General features: G+C 47.5%; 1 pseudogene across 1 annotated transcript; it reads left to right on the top strand.

Annotated features, from left to right (window-relative positions):
• The first annotated feature begins 11484 nt into the window (after positions 1-11484).
• On the top strand, positions 11485-12183 carry LOC108538733 (60S ribosomal protein L13 pseudogene; annotated as a pseudogene). Its single transcript, XR_001888175.1, has one exon. The product of XR_001888175.1 is annotated as a 60S ribosomal protein L13 pseudogene (transcript).
• The last annotated feature ends 1 nt before the right edge of the window (position 12184 follows it).

Raw genomic sequence — 12184 nt, 5'->3', positions numbered from 1 at the left:
GGGCACAGTGGCTCACGCCATAGGTCAGGAGTTTGAGACCAGCCTGGCCAACATGGTGAAACCCCATCTCTACTAAAAATACAAAAATTAGCCAGGTGTGGTGGCACACGCCTGTAATCCCAGCTACTTCGGAGGCTGAGACAGGAGAATCTCTTGAACCCAGGAGGTGGAGGTCTCAGTGAGCCGAGATCGCTCCACTGCACTCCAGCCTGGGTGACAGAGCGAGACTCTGTCAAAAAAAAAAAAAAAAAGAGAGAGAGAGAGACACAATCCCACACTCAAGGAGATTACAGCCCACTGAGGGAGACACATGCACCACAACCCAGAATGCAATGTGAGAAGTGCTTTATGAGATGCATTTATTAGGAGCAGGAGCTGCCATTTCCTTGTAATGCATAGAAGCCCATGCCTGTGCTAAGCACTTCACCTGCTCTCTTGCATCAAACCCTCTAGAAATCAAAGCTGGATGAAAGATTAAGATTCAACACTTTGTCTCAGTGCACCCAAGCCAGTGAGGATGAGGGGAAAAGGAGAAGGAAGATGGGAAGCAAAGAGACGCTATATATTACTGCGCTGGCCGCAGCTGTGCAATAAGCTCTTAAGAGATAGGATGGGGTTTCTGTAAAAGGGCTTCCACACCTCTGTACCTTAAAAGAGTCCACAGAAGGGAGGAAGGTGGCAGGATTTATCAGCCTGGCTTCAACCCATGTCTCATTTCCTTTGGGTCAAGTTTAACCCGTAGTATGTTTGTTTCATTCCAGGAGAACATGGTCAGAGAGCTGGACCTCATGCCCTGTGGAATGTGTTTCATCCAACTCTGAAACCAAAGGGTGACCCAGCAAAGGTCAGGTGTCAACTGAGAGAGAAAAAAAGCAACGAAGGTAATATGAAATGGTGTGTTAGGATAGGGTAGAATACACTTGTTTATCTCCTTGTGTGACTCATGATGGCCCTAAAAGGTAGGTATGGTCTTCCCCATCGCTCAGATGGAGAAACTTAAATATGATATTGAAGCTGCTACCATGAAGGAAAAACTGATATGAGACTTGCCCTCCTGCATTAAAAAAAGAAAGACAGAAAGAAAGAAACCTAGAAAAATGGACAAAATGAATGAAACAACTCTTTTCAGGCATTGGAAAATGGGCAGCCTGGGGTTGTGATCCTAGAGAACAGGAAAACAAAGTTGAGTCCTACAATCCCCTTGACTTTCTGTCTGAGGACAAGTCCCAGACCACAGTGCAGGGACAGGGTATTCAGTAGTCTCACTGAGTTGAGAAGGCACAGATAGGGGCTGAGAGAGGTCAGGACAGCTACAATGTGTGAGGCAGAGTACTAAAGAGGAAGGAACTACACAGAAAAAAAAAAAAAAAAACTCCAGAAATATTCTCAGGATCACCTTGAGTCTTTGGATGAAGATTAATCCACATGTATGTGTGGGTAAACTGCACAAGGCTGGGCAAAGCACAACTGTTGGAGAGTTGCAAGCTGAACAACAAACAGCTCACCCAGAGCTGAGACACATGCAAGTTCCTACCAGCCAGAGCAGAGGAACTGTGTTGAATACCTGGAGCATAAATATAAACTAGCTGTGCAATATGGGCTACTCTAGAACTGACCTACAAAAGCTTTAAGTGAGCTTTAAAAGGGTTAAACTGACATACAAATAGTTTTGCTCCCTGACAAAACAAATTTCAATACACTGTAAAGCAGTGGTCCCCAACCTTGTTGGCACCAGGGACTGGTTTCGTGGAAGACAATTTTTCCATGGACTAGGGTGGGGACAGAGATGGTTTCAGGATGAAACTGTTCAACCTCAGATCATCAGGCATTAGATTCTCATAAGGAGCATACAACCTAGAGCACTTGCATACGCAGATTCACAATATGGTTCACGCTCCTATGAGAATCCAATGCTGCCAGTGATCTGACAGGAGGTGGAGCTCAGGCAGCAATGCTCACCTGCCTGCAGCTCACCTCCTGCTGTGTAGTCCAGTTCCTACCAGGTCATGGATGACCAGTACCAATCTGTGGACCAGGGTTGGGGGCCCCTGCTGTAAAGGAAGACAACAACATTGACACTCAGAACAATGTGGAATAATGTCTAGTGCCTGAGCAAAAATTACTAGACATGCCAACAAGCAGCAAAATTTGACCAATAACCACGAGAAAGAACAGTCAAAAGAAATAGACTCAGATATGACAGAGATAATGGCATTAAGAGACAATGACTTTAAATAGCTATTTAAATATGCTCAATAATTGAAAAATATCTTGAACATAATGAGAAATGAAAGGTATATATTTTTAAATGAAACATTTTTTATATAAATGGAACTTCTAGAAATGAAAATACAATATCCAAAATAAAAAATTCAATGCATAGACTTAATAGTAGATTAAATACTGCAGAATAAAAAGATTAGGGACCTCAAAAGCATAGCAATATTGAGACACAGAGAAGAAAGTGAAAAAACGAATGGAGACTCAATGATCTGTAGGATAACATTGGGTGGTCTAACATCCATGTTTATGGAGTCCTAGACAGAAAGGAGGGGAAGGACAGTAAAAATATTAGAATAATGTTTTTAATTTGATGTAAATTATAAATGCATGTATGTAAGAAGCTCAAAATGAACCACAGACCTAAATGTAAAATCTAAAGCTATAAAAATTACACATGAAAACATAGGAGTTAAATCTTTGTCACCTTGACTTAGACAAAGATTTCTTTGATGTGAAATAAAAGCATAATCTAATAAAATCTATCTATTTTAAATTTACCAAAGAAGAACATTAAGGACCTTCATCTAAACTAAAACTGTTGTCATTGGACGACAGTCTTAAAATGAAAAAGATAAGCCATGGTCTGGGGAGAAAAATATTTAAATCAATATCTCCATAAAAAAAAACCACGTATCAAAAACATTTGAAAGAACTTTCAAAACTCAATATAAGAAAACAAATCACACAATTACAAATGAGCCAAAAAAAAAAAAAAAAAAAACCCTGAGATACCCACTATATAACTATTTTAAATGGCCAAACAATATTATTTATTTATGTAGTAAGGGGGAACCTCACTATACCAAGAATTTTGAGGATTTGGAGTAACTGGAAATCTCACACATGACTTGTGGGAATGCAAAATGGCTCAACCACTTTGGAAAAGAATTTGACAGTTTCTTATAAACATATACACTTACCATTGAACCCAAAATCCCTCCCCTAGGTATTTACCCAAAAGAAATGAATATTTATGTTCACGTAGAACGTGTATGTGAATATTTTTTGTGGCTGTATTAAAAATTGCCAAAATCTGGAAACAACCCAAATGTCCTTCACCTCATCAATGCATAAACTGTAGTACATCCCTACAGTGGAATACTATTCAGCAGTAAAAACAAATGAAATATTGATATATTCATTAAAATAGTGATACACAGTATGCCCAGTGAGAAAATTCAGATCGAAAAGGCTACATACTACATGATTCCATTTATACAATGTTCTGGAAAATGCAAAATTGTAAGGACAAAGAATAGAACAGCAGTGATGTGGACTGAACCGTGTCTCCCACAAGATTCATATGTTGAAGCCCTAACTCCTGAGGTGATGGCACAGACAGTCCCTGACTTATGATTTCTATCTTTATGATGGGTTTATCCAAATGTAACCTCATTTTAAATCTAGGCGCTCCTCACAACTTATTAATACAGTGGGGTTATAGTTTCCACTGAAAGTGTATCACATTCGAACTACTGGAAAGCCAAAAAGTCATGAGTCAGACTGTCATAAATTAAGGACTGCCTGCTATGTTGCCAGCATTAAATGCATTTTCAGTTAATGGCGGGTTTATTGGGACATAGCCCCTTTGTGACTCAGGGAGCATCTGTATTTGGAGATAAGGCCTTTGGGGAGGTAATTAAGGTTAAAGGTTAAACGAGGTCATAAGGGTAGTGGAGCCCTAATCTGGTTGGATAAGTGTCCTTATAAGAAGAAGAAGAGAGGCCGGGCGCAGTGGCCTGTCATCCCAACACTTTGGAAGGCTGAGGGGGGCGGATCACGAGATCAGGAGATCGAGACCATCCTGGCCAACATGGTGAAACCCCGTCTCCACTAAAAATACGAAAATTAGACAGGCATGGTGGTGGGTGTCTGTAATCCCAGCTACTCGGGAAGCTGAGGCAGGAGAATCACTTGAACCTAGGAGGAGGAGGTTGCAGTGAGTCAAGACTGCACCACTGCACTCCAGCCTGGCAGCAGGCTGCACTCCATCTCGGGAAAAGAAAAAAGAAAAAGAAGAGATGCCAGATCTCTTGCTTTCCTTCTCTCTCTCTCGCTCTTCCTACCATGTGAAGACACAGCAGAAAGACACCCATCTCCAAGAGAGGCCTCACAAGAAGCCAACCCTGGCCAGGCTCAGATGTCAGGAGTTCGAGACCAGTCTGGCCAACATAGCGAAACCCCATCTCTACTAAAAATACAAAAAAAAAAAAAAAAAAAAAATTAGCCAGGCATGGTGGCAGACATCTGTAATCCCAGTTACTCCGGAGGTGAGGCAGGAGAATCGCTTAAACCCAGGAGGCAGAGGTTGCAGTGAGTCAAGATCTCACCATGGCACTCCAGCCTAGGTGGCAGAACAAGACTCTGTCTCAAAAAAGAGAAAAAAAGAAAAAAGAAAAAAAAGAAACCAACCCTAATCACACATTGATCTTGGACTTTTAGCCTCCAGAACGAGCAAAAGTAAATGTTGTTTAAACCCCCTAGTCTATGGTGTTCTTTGTGGCAGCCCAAACAGACTAATATTAAGTGGTTTCTAGGAGTTGAGGATGGGAATGGGGCACCCTCGGGGGTGATGGAAACATTCTGTATCTTGTCTGTGCAGGTAGTTAAACAACTGTGTGTGTTTGTCAGAACTCACAGAAGTATACACTCAAAAGCATTAATTTGACAGGATATAAATTATACCTCAATAAAGTAGCAAAAAAAATTACACATTACTTACAGGGGGACAAAGATAAGAAGGATGAAGACATCTCATCAGAAGCAACAGAAGCCAGAAGAAACCAGTGTGCAGCGGGAGCTGCAGGGCAGAAACAAGAGCCGCCACCTTTTGGGCTGGGGTGTAGGGAAGCATCAGGGAGCAGGTGCCCTTGAGCTCAGACTCCAAGGGGGACAACAGGCAAGGCAGCCAGAAGGAGAATTTTAGGAAGAGGGAGTCAGCAGCCTGGACCTCAGCTCACAGCTTGGAGGGGAGGGGAAGCTCAGCCTGCAAGGTGGGCTCAGGCCAGAAACACAAGCTGGGACCAGACTCAGAAGAGCCTCGAACTCCAGGCTGAGGATGCTGAATTTTACTCTGGAAGTTGCTGAGGTACAGCAACAGGGACAAAAGGCAGCAGCAACATTTCCTTCTCGCCATGCAGATGCCGAGCATATGTAGTGGCGTTCTGCTGGCCCTAACTCAGCTTGGCACCTAATTTTAGCCCCTAAGCTGTTAGAAGTTGCAAAACATCCACTCTGGGGCTGCCATAAGGCAATGTCAGAGAGCTGGGAGTATAGGAACTGTTGAGATAAGCTCTCAGGCCGGGAACAAGCACTTCACCTTCTCCAGCCACATCATGAGGTCCTCCCTGGCCTGGCTGGCCCCCACCTCCTGACCTCATCAGCTCCCGGTTACACTCACTCTGCTTCAGCCACACTGATCCCCTTGCTGCTCCTCCAACACACCAAACTCCTGCCTCAGGGCCTTTGCACACATGTGGCTGCTGTATCCAGGAGCACTCCTCCCCAGGTACCCACAGGGCTCACTCTCAGACATTTCCCAGGGCTCTGTTCAAATGCACCTTGTCAGTACAGCATGCCCTGACACTGTAACTCAGCTCCCACACCCACCCCCAGACACCCCCAGCCCCTCATCCTCAATAATCTCTCTTCCCAGCACTCATTTGTTTCTCTAGGAAGTGGGCCCTGAGTGAATATCTACTGAATGAGTAGGGGACACCTTCTGGAAACTCCTTTCACCCAAACTCTAGCTCTGATGGAAACTACTCATGGCAGCCAGATTCCTTGTCAAGGTGGGTGATGCAGAGGAGAAACGGCCAGGGCTTGGGGCTGAGATCCAAGAGGGGTTACATCCTGCAGGGCTGGAGGCTGCAGTTGCCCAGTGTAGAAGATCCTCCCTCCTGGGTCACAGCTCTAAAATGAGGATTCCAGAGACTCTTGCCCTATAGTCTAGAGGGCCATGCCAGATTGTAACTCATCCTGTGTCCGCTCAGTAACACGTAAAAAGTCTGTATTAGTCTGTTTTCACATTACTATAAAGAACTTCCCGAGACTGGGAATAAAGACTTTATAAAGAAGAGAGGTTTAATTGACTCATAGTTCTGCATGGCTGGGGAGGCCTCAGGAAACTTACAATCATGGCGGAAGGTAAAGGGGAAGCAAAGACCTTCTTCACATGGCAGCAGGAAAGAGAGAGCTAGCAAGAGCAGGGAAAACTGCCTCATAAAACCATCAGATCTCATGAGAATGAACTCACTATCACAAGGACAGCATGGGGGAAACCACCTCCATGATCCAACCACCTCCCACCTGGTCCCTCCCTTGACACATGGGGATTATAATTCCAGATGAGAGTTGGATGGGGACACAGAGCCAAACCATATCAAAGTCCGTACTGCATAGCAGGTCCTATACATGGTGCTGGAGTTACACAGTGAGCAAGACAGACATGTTCACTGCCCTGTTCACACGCACACTTCACCCCAAGCACATAGTCCAGTAGTGGAGACATACAGTCAGCTGGACCATCACAATATTCACTAATAACAGGTGTAGTGCAGGACAAGTTCAGGGCCTGGGGATCCTATAAACGCAGGCGGCCCAGACTGATACAGGGAGGTGGTCAAAGATAGCTTCCTGGAGTAAATGAACCCCCCGTACAAAGTGACCTTCATTAAACAAAAACTTATCATGCATCAGCTTGCTGTGGCTCCCCAGGGCACAGAGGCTGAGGGGTGAGGTCCCCAACTCAGCATGGAAGGCCCTCCCCAGCTACATCCCTTCTCCCTCACCCCCCATGGGGACCACACCAGAGCATCGCCAGGTTTCCCACCATGCCCCATGTATCAGTTATTCATTGCTGCGTAACAAATTGACCAAACATAGAGGGTTAAACAACAGGCATTTGCTACTCTCACAGTTTCTGCGGATCACAGGGCTGGGCTGAGCTGGGCAGTGCTGGCTGAGGGTCTCTCATGAAGATACAAGCAGATGTCAGCTGGAGGGGTAGTCCTCTGAAGGTTTGACCAGGCCAGAGGATCTGCTTCCAAAACAGTTCCCTCATGGCTGGTGAGTGCTGGCTGCTGGTAGGAGTCCTCAGTGCCCTGCCAATGTGCCTCTTGAGTGTCCTCATGTCATAGCAGCCGGCTTCCCTCAGAGAGAGGGATTCATGAGGCCAAAGCAGAAGCTCAATGCCTTTTATGGCCTAGACACGCTGCCACCTCTGCTGCACTGCCTCCATCATACAGACCAACCTAGGCTCAAGGTGGGGAGACACCACACAAGGGTCTGCATGCCAGGAGGTGACTTGGAGCTGGCTGCCACATACTGCATCTATCCTTAGAGGCTGAGCAGAGCTGTCTCCCTTGGTCTGCTGCTCTGTGAATTCCTCCTGTGTCTATCTCAGGCTGAGTTAAGAGCTCCCTGGGGTTCCCATTTCACTGGCCTCAACCAAACCATGGATCCTGTCCTGTTGCAATTGTTTCTCCCCTGACCTTTCTTCAGAATGGCACTAAGACTCAGAGTAAAGACTGTGTCTGATTCACCTATGTCCCCAATACTCAGCAGCCAGAGCATGTTTCAGCAACTACGTGTGGTTCAATGAGCATCAGTAGGGTGGGTGGATGGATGGACGGACGGATGGGCAAGTGAATGGATGAGTGAATGGATGGACAGATGAATGGTTGGATGAGTTGAACGACTGGATGGATGAGTGAACAGCTGAGTGTGTGAGTGGGCAGATGGATGCATAAGTCAGTGAATGGATAGGTGATTGAATAAACAAATGCATGAATGAATGGACTGAAAAACGACTTTTCCCATATTTCTCCTGCCAGGTAATTGCTTGGGATTCTTAGAAATTTTAAGCCAAGAGAGACCCTGAAATTCATCTACAGACACATCCCCAGATCCAGCAATGCCATCATGTATTGAACAGGCCTGATTCCAAGAGTTGGTAAAGAGTTTTTTTTGTTTGTTTGTTTTTTGAGCTGGAGTCTCGCTCTGTCGCCCGGGCTGGAGTGCAGTGGCCGGATCTCAGCTCACTGCAAGCTCCGCCTCCCGGGTTCCCGCCATTCTCCTGCCTCAGCCTCCCGAGTAGCTGGGACTACAGGCGCCCGCCACCTCGCCCGGCTAGTTTTTTGTATTTTTTTAGTAGAGACGGGGTTTTACCGTGTTAGCCAGGATGGTCTCGATTTCCTGACCTCATGATCTGCCCGTCTCGGCCTCCCAAAGTGCTGGGATTACAGGTTTGAGCCACCGCGCCCGGCCTAAAAAGTTTCTTACTTGCCCCATGATCTACCTCCTGGCAGCAATGTCCCCACCTCCTTCTCACATGTGGGCACACATACATGTGTGCACATGGGGACACACCACAAGGATGCCCACATGCCCCAGACATCAGGACACTGCTGTCATAAAGCAGCCTGCATACTCCCATGTTAGCCTCGCTGGGGCTAGCAGTGCCACACAAGGCCAGCTTCCCCTGGCACCTTGTCCTAAGCTGGGCAAGGGCAGGACCTGGAGATCCCCAGGGAAGCAGGAGGAGAGGATATCCCTGAGCCTTTCTCACCTGCCCACCTGCTCTGCCATCTGGTCTGACCCAGCTCTCGCAGAGCTCCTCCCCCACCCCTCTGCCTCCCTCCATTTCTCTCCCCAGAGGCCTCTGTGTGGACCAAGATCCCCACAGACCCTGTGATCAGGGAATTGAATACTTGCAACAGCTTTCGTTCCTTTTAGGAGGATGGGAAATATTCTTTCAAGCAGACACCCTTATGGGAAGTGCAATAATACACAGCCTCGACTACCACCCAAGGTCTTGAGTAAAAGCAGGAAGCAAGCAGCTCATTTCTGAGCAAATGGTGAGGCTGGAAACTGGAGTGGTCTGGACTGTGGAAGCCTAAACATTATGCAATCTGGAGGGCTTGTTTAAGAAAAATAACACCAAATTACAGCTACAAAGTGCAGAAAAAAACATCATTTAGAAAGAAATGACAAATTTGTAAAAAGCTGAACCATAAATATCAAATAAAAAAAATAGCATATGATTCCATGAGTAAGTAACTGCCTCAGTCGCCTCTATAATACCCTTTTCCTACATTTTTTTTTTTTTGGCTGCATATTCTTTGATGGCTTCTTTGTATGACAATGATTTTGTAATATGATTTCCCACAGAGAGAATAAAAGATGCTTCAGTCTGTCCTCCAGCACATGTTTTTTGTCTGTTTTGTTTAAAAGTAGTTTGTTACTTTTGATGTCTTAGGGAAATTTATTTCAATTGCATGGGTTGTTATTGGCAAGGCCATATCTGAAATGTCCTCTACAATTTCTTGCTTGGACTGGGTATCTGTAAGAGACTCCAGTTCTTTGACATCATTCATGCTCCTGATGACCACAGTTGGGCAACCAGGTCAACTGAGCCAGGCCCTCATTCCATCTGGTCCTGAAGGGAAGAGATGGCCGTGAAGCCTGGGCACCATGGCCTTGAGCAGGAAGCACAGCAGTGACTACTTCATCTTCCTCCTTGGAGTCAAGAGAGAGAGTCAGTGACCCATGAGGTCCACCTACCAGGTTGCCACAGCCCACAGCCCCATCCACAACCAAGGAGCATTCTTCAGCATAGGGGCAGGGAAGCCCACACTGAACTGTGGGATGGACCCATGCAAACCAAGGAGCATCCTTCAGCACAGGGGCAGGGAAGCCCACACTGAACTGTGGGATAGACCCATGCAAACCAAGGGCCTGGAACTTCAGCGCCATTATCTTCATTGACAATCTGGTGGTGCCTCCTACAAATGCCCAGAGGCTCAGCCCCCGAAGACTCCTCCAGTTTTCCCTTCCCACAGCCTGGCCCCAGCTGAGGTCAGAGAGGCAGGCCCATGCTTGACACCCAAGGCTGGGCTGAATGTTCTGCTGGAAAGAGGACAGAGGGTGAACAGAAGAAAGGCATCCAGGTGAGGGTTGTGGCCATGCCCACAGGCCCCTGAATTTCGAAGAACAGTCATTCACAGCCCCAGTTTAGGCCTTCAAAACCTGCAAGTCCAGACATTCTCATGCAGAGGTGCTCAGCCCAATGGTTGGGGACACAGAGACCTCATTGCAATGCAAGTGTTTCTCCTGGGTCTTTAAGAGAATGTGAGTGGGGCAAGGGCAACCCCACTCCCAGCAGCTTTTGCTAAGCACCAGGGAGGATATTTACACCAGCTGTGGGAATTGGTAAAGGCCCCAATTTTATGGATGTGGGAGAAGCTGCCCATCCCTAAACTCCCTAATTCAGTCCCCTGCCCTGCCCTGCCCCCACCACACACACGCTGATCCCACAAATTCTGCCATCACTGGGAAAAGCCAAATGTCTGGGCCAAACTGAGGTTCAACCTTACTCCCAAGGAAAGACTGTTGCCCTAGAAGGATAAGAACGGGGCTGAGGAGATCACCAGAAGGGGACAGAGGGCTCAGCTTTGCTCAGACACAAACTTGCCCTGTACTTCTGGAAAGTTCTCTACTACCCCAAGCCTTGATTTCTTCATCTGTAAAATGAGTGTGCAAGAAGACAACATCTCCGGATCGCGCCCAGCTCCACAGAGCTACGACAAAGCCAATCTTAACAAAGCCACAGCCAGGATCACCTGTGTCAGCAACCAGCAGGTGCATGTTCCCCCAGCCTTGGACTCAGGCCACCCCTTTGGGCTGAGATTTCAAAACTCTGCCCCTGGTTTACCTCATCCTTATTCAGTACCCAAAACTCCGTCTGTAATCCCAGCACTTTGGGAGGCCGAGGCGGGCGGATCACAAAGTCAGGAGATCGAGACCATCCTGGCCAACTTGGTGAAACTCCGTCTCTACTAAAAATACAAAAATTAGCTGGGTGTGGTGGCATGCGCCTGTAATCCCAGCTATTCGGGAGGCTGAGGCACAGACCACTTGCTGTACCCCGGGTAGGTGGTGGGCTAGCTCTATTCCAGAGGCATGTTCACTGTTTCTACCCACAGGAAATGCTCTAGGCCTCGCCCCCATCCCCCTGGGCTTGGACACAGACGCCTTTCTCTAGGAGGCCTTTCTTTGCAACTGTGCCCAAGGAGACCCTAAGCCTCAGTTTCCTCTGCTGTAAAATGGGGACATTTGGAAGAACTGGGCTCATGTAATCTCATGCCATCCTACATCAAAGAGGTGGCAAGATATTTACCTTATTTTTTTTTTTAAGAAGGAGTCCTGTCCTTTCCGCTCGGTTGTCTTCCTGTGCAGGAGCCGCAGGGCCGTAGGCAGCCATGGCGCCTAGCCGGAATGGCATGATCTTGAAGCCCCACTTCCACCAGGACTGGCAGCGGCGCGTGGCCACGTGGTTCAACCAGCCGGCCCGGAAGATCCGCAGACTCAAGGCCCAGCGCCCCGCGTCGGGGCCCATCCGGCCCATCGTGCGCTGCCCCACGGTTCGGTACCACACGAAGGTGCGCGCTGGCCGCGGCTTCAGCCTGGGGGAGCTCAGGGTGGCCGGCATTCACAAGAAGGTGGCCCGGACCATCGGCATTTCTGTGGATCCGAGGAGGCGGAACAAGTCCACGGAGTCCCTGCAGGCCCACGTGCAGCGGCTGAAGGAGTTCCAAACTCATCCTCTTCCCCAGGAAGCCCTCGGCCCCCAAGAAGGGAGACAGTTCTGCTGAAGAACTGAAACTGGCCACCCAGCTGACGGGACCGGTCATGCCCATCCGGAATGTCTACAAGAAGGAGAAAGCTCGAGTCATGACTGAGGAGGAGAAGAATTTCAAAGCCTTCGCTAGTCTCCGCATGGCCCGTGCCAACGCCCGACTCTTCGGCATACGGGCAAAAAGAGCCAAGGAAGCCGCAGAACAGGATGTTGAAAAGAAAAAATAAAGCCCTCTTGGGGACTTGTAATCAGTCAGCAGTCAAG

Source organism: Rhinopithecus bieti, unplaced genomic scaffold (assembly GCF_001698545.2).
Source record: "Rhinopithecus bieti isolate Rb0 unplaced genomic scaffold, ASM169854v2 scaffold_1014, whole genome shotgun sequence".
In the NCBI taxonomy this organism is placed as follows: Eukaryota; Metazoa; Chordata; class Mammalia; order Primates; family Cercopithecidae; genus Rhinopithecus; species Rhinopithecus bieti.
Note: the sequence above shows the minus strand (reverse complement) of the source record. Positions and strands in the feature narration are given on the sequence as shown.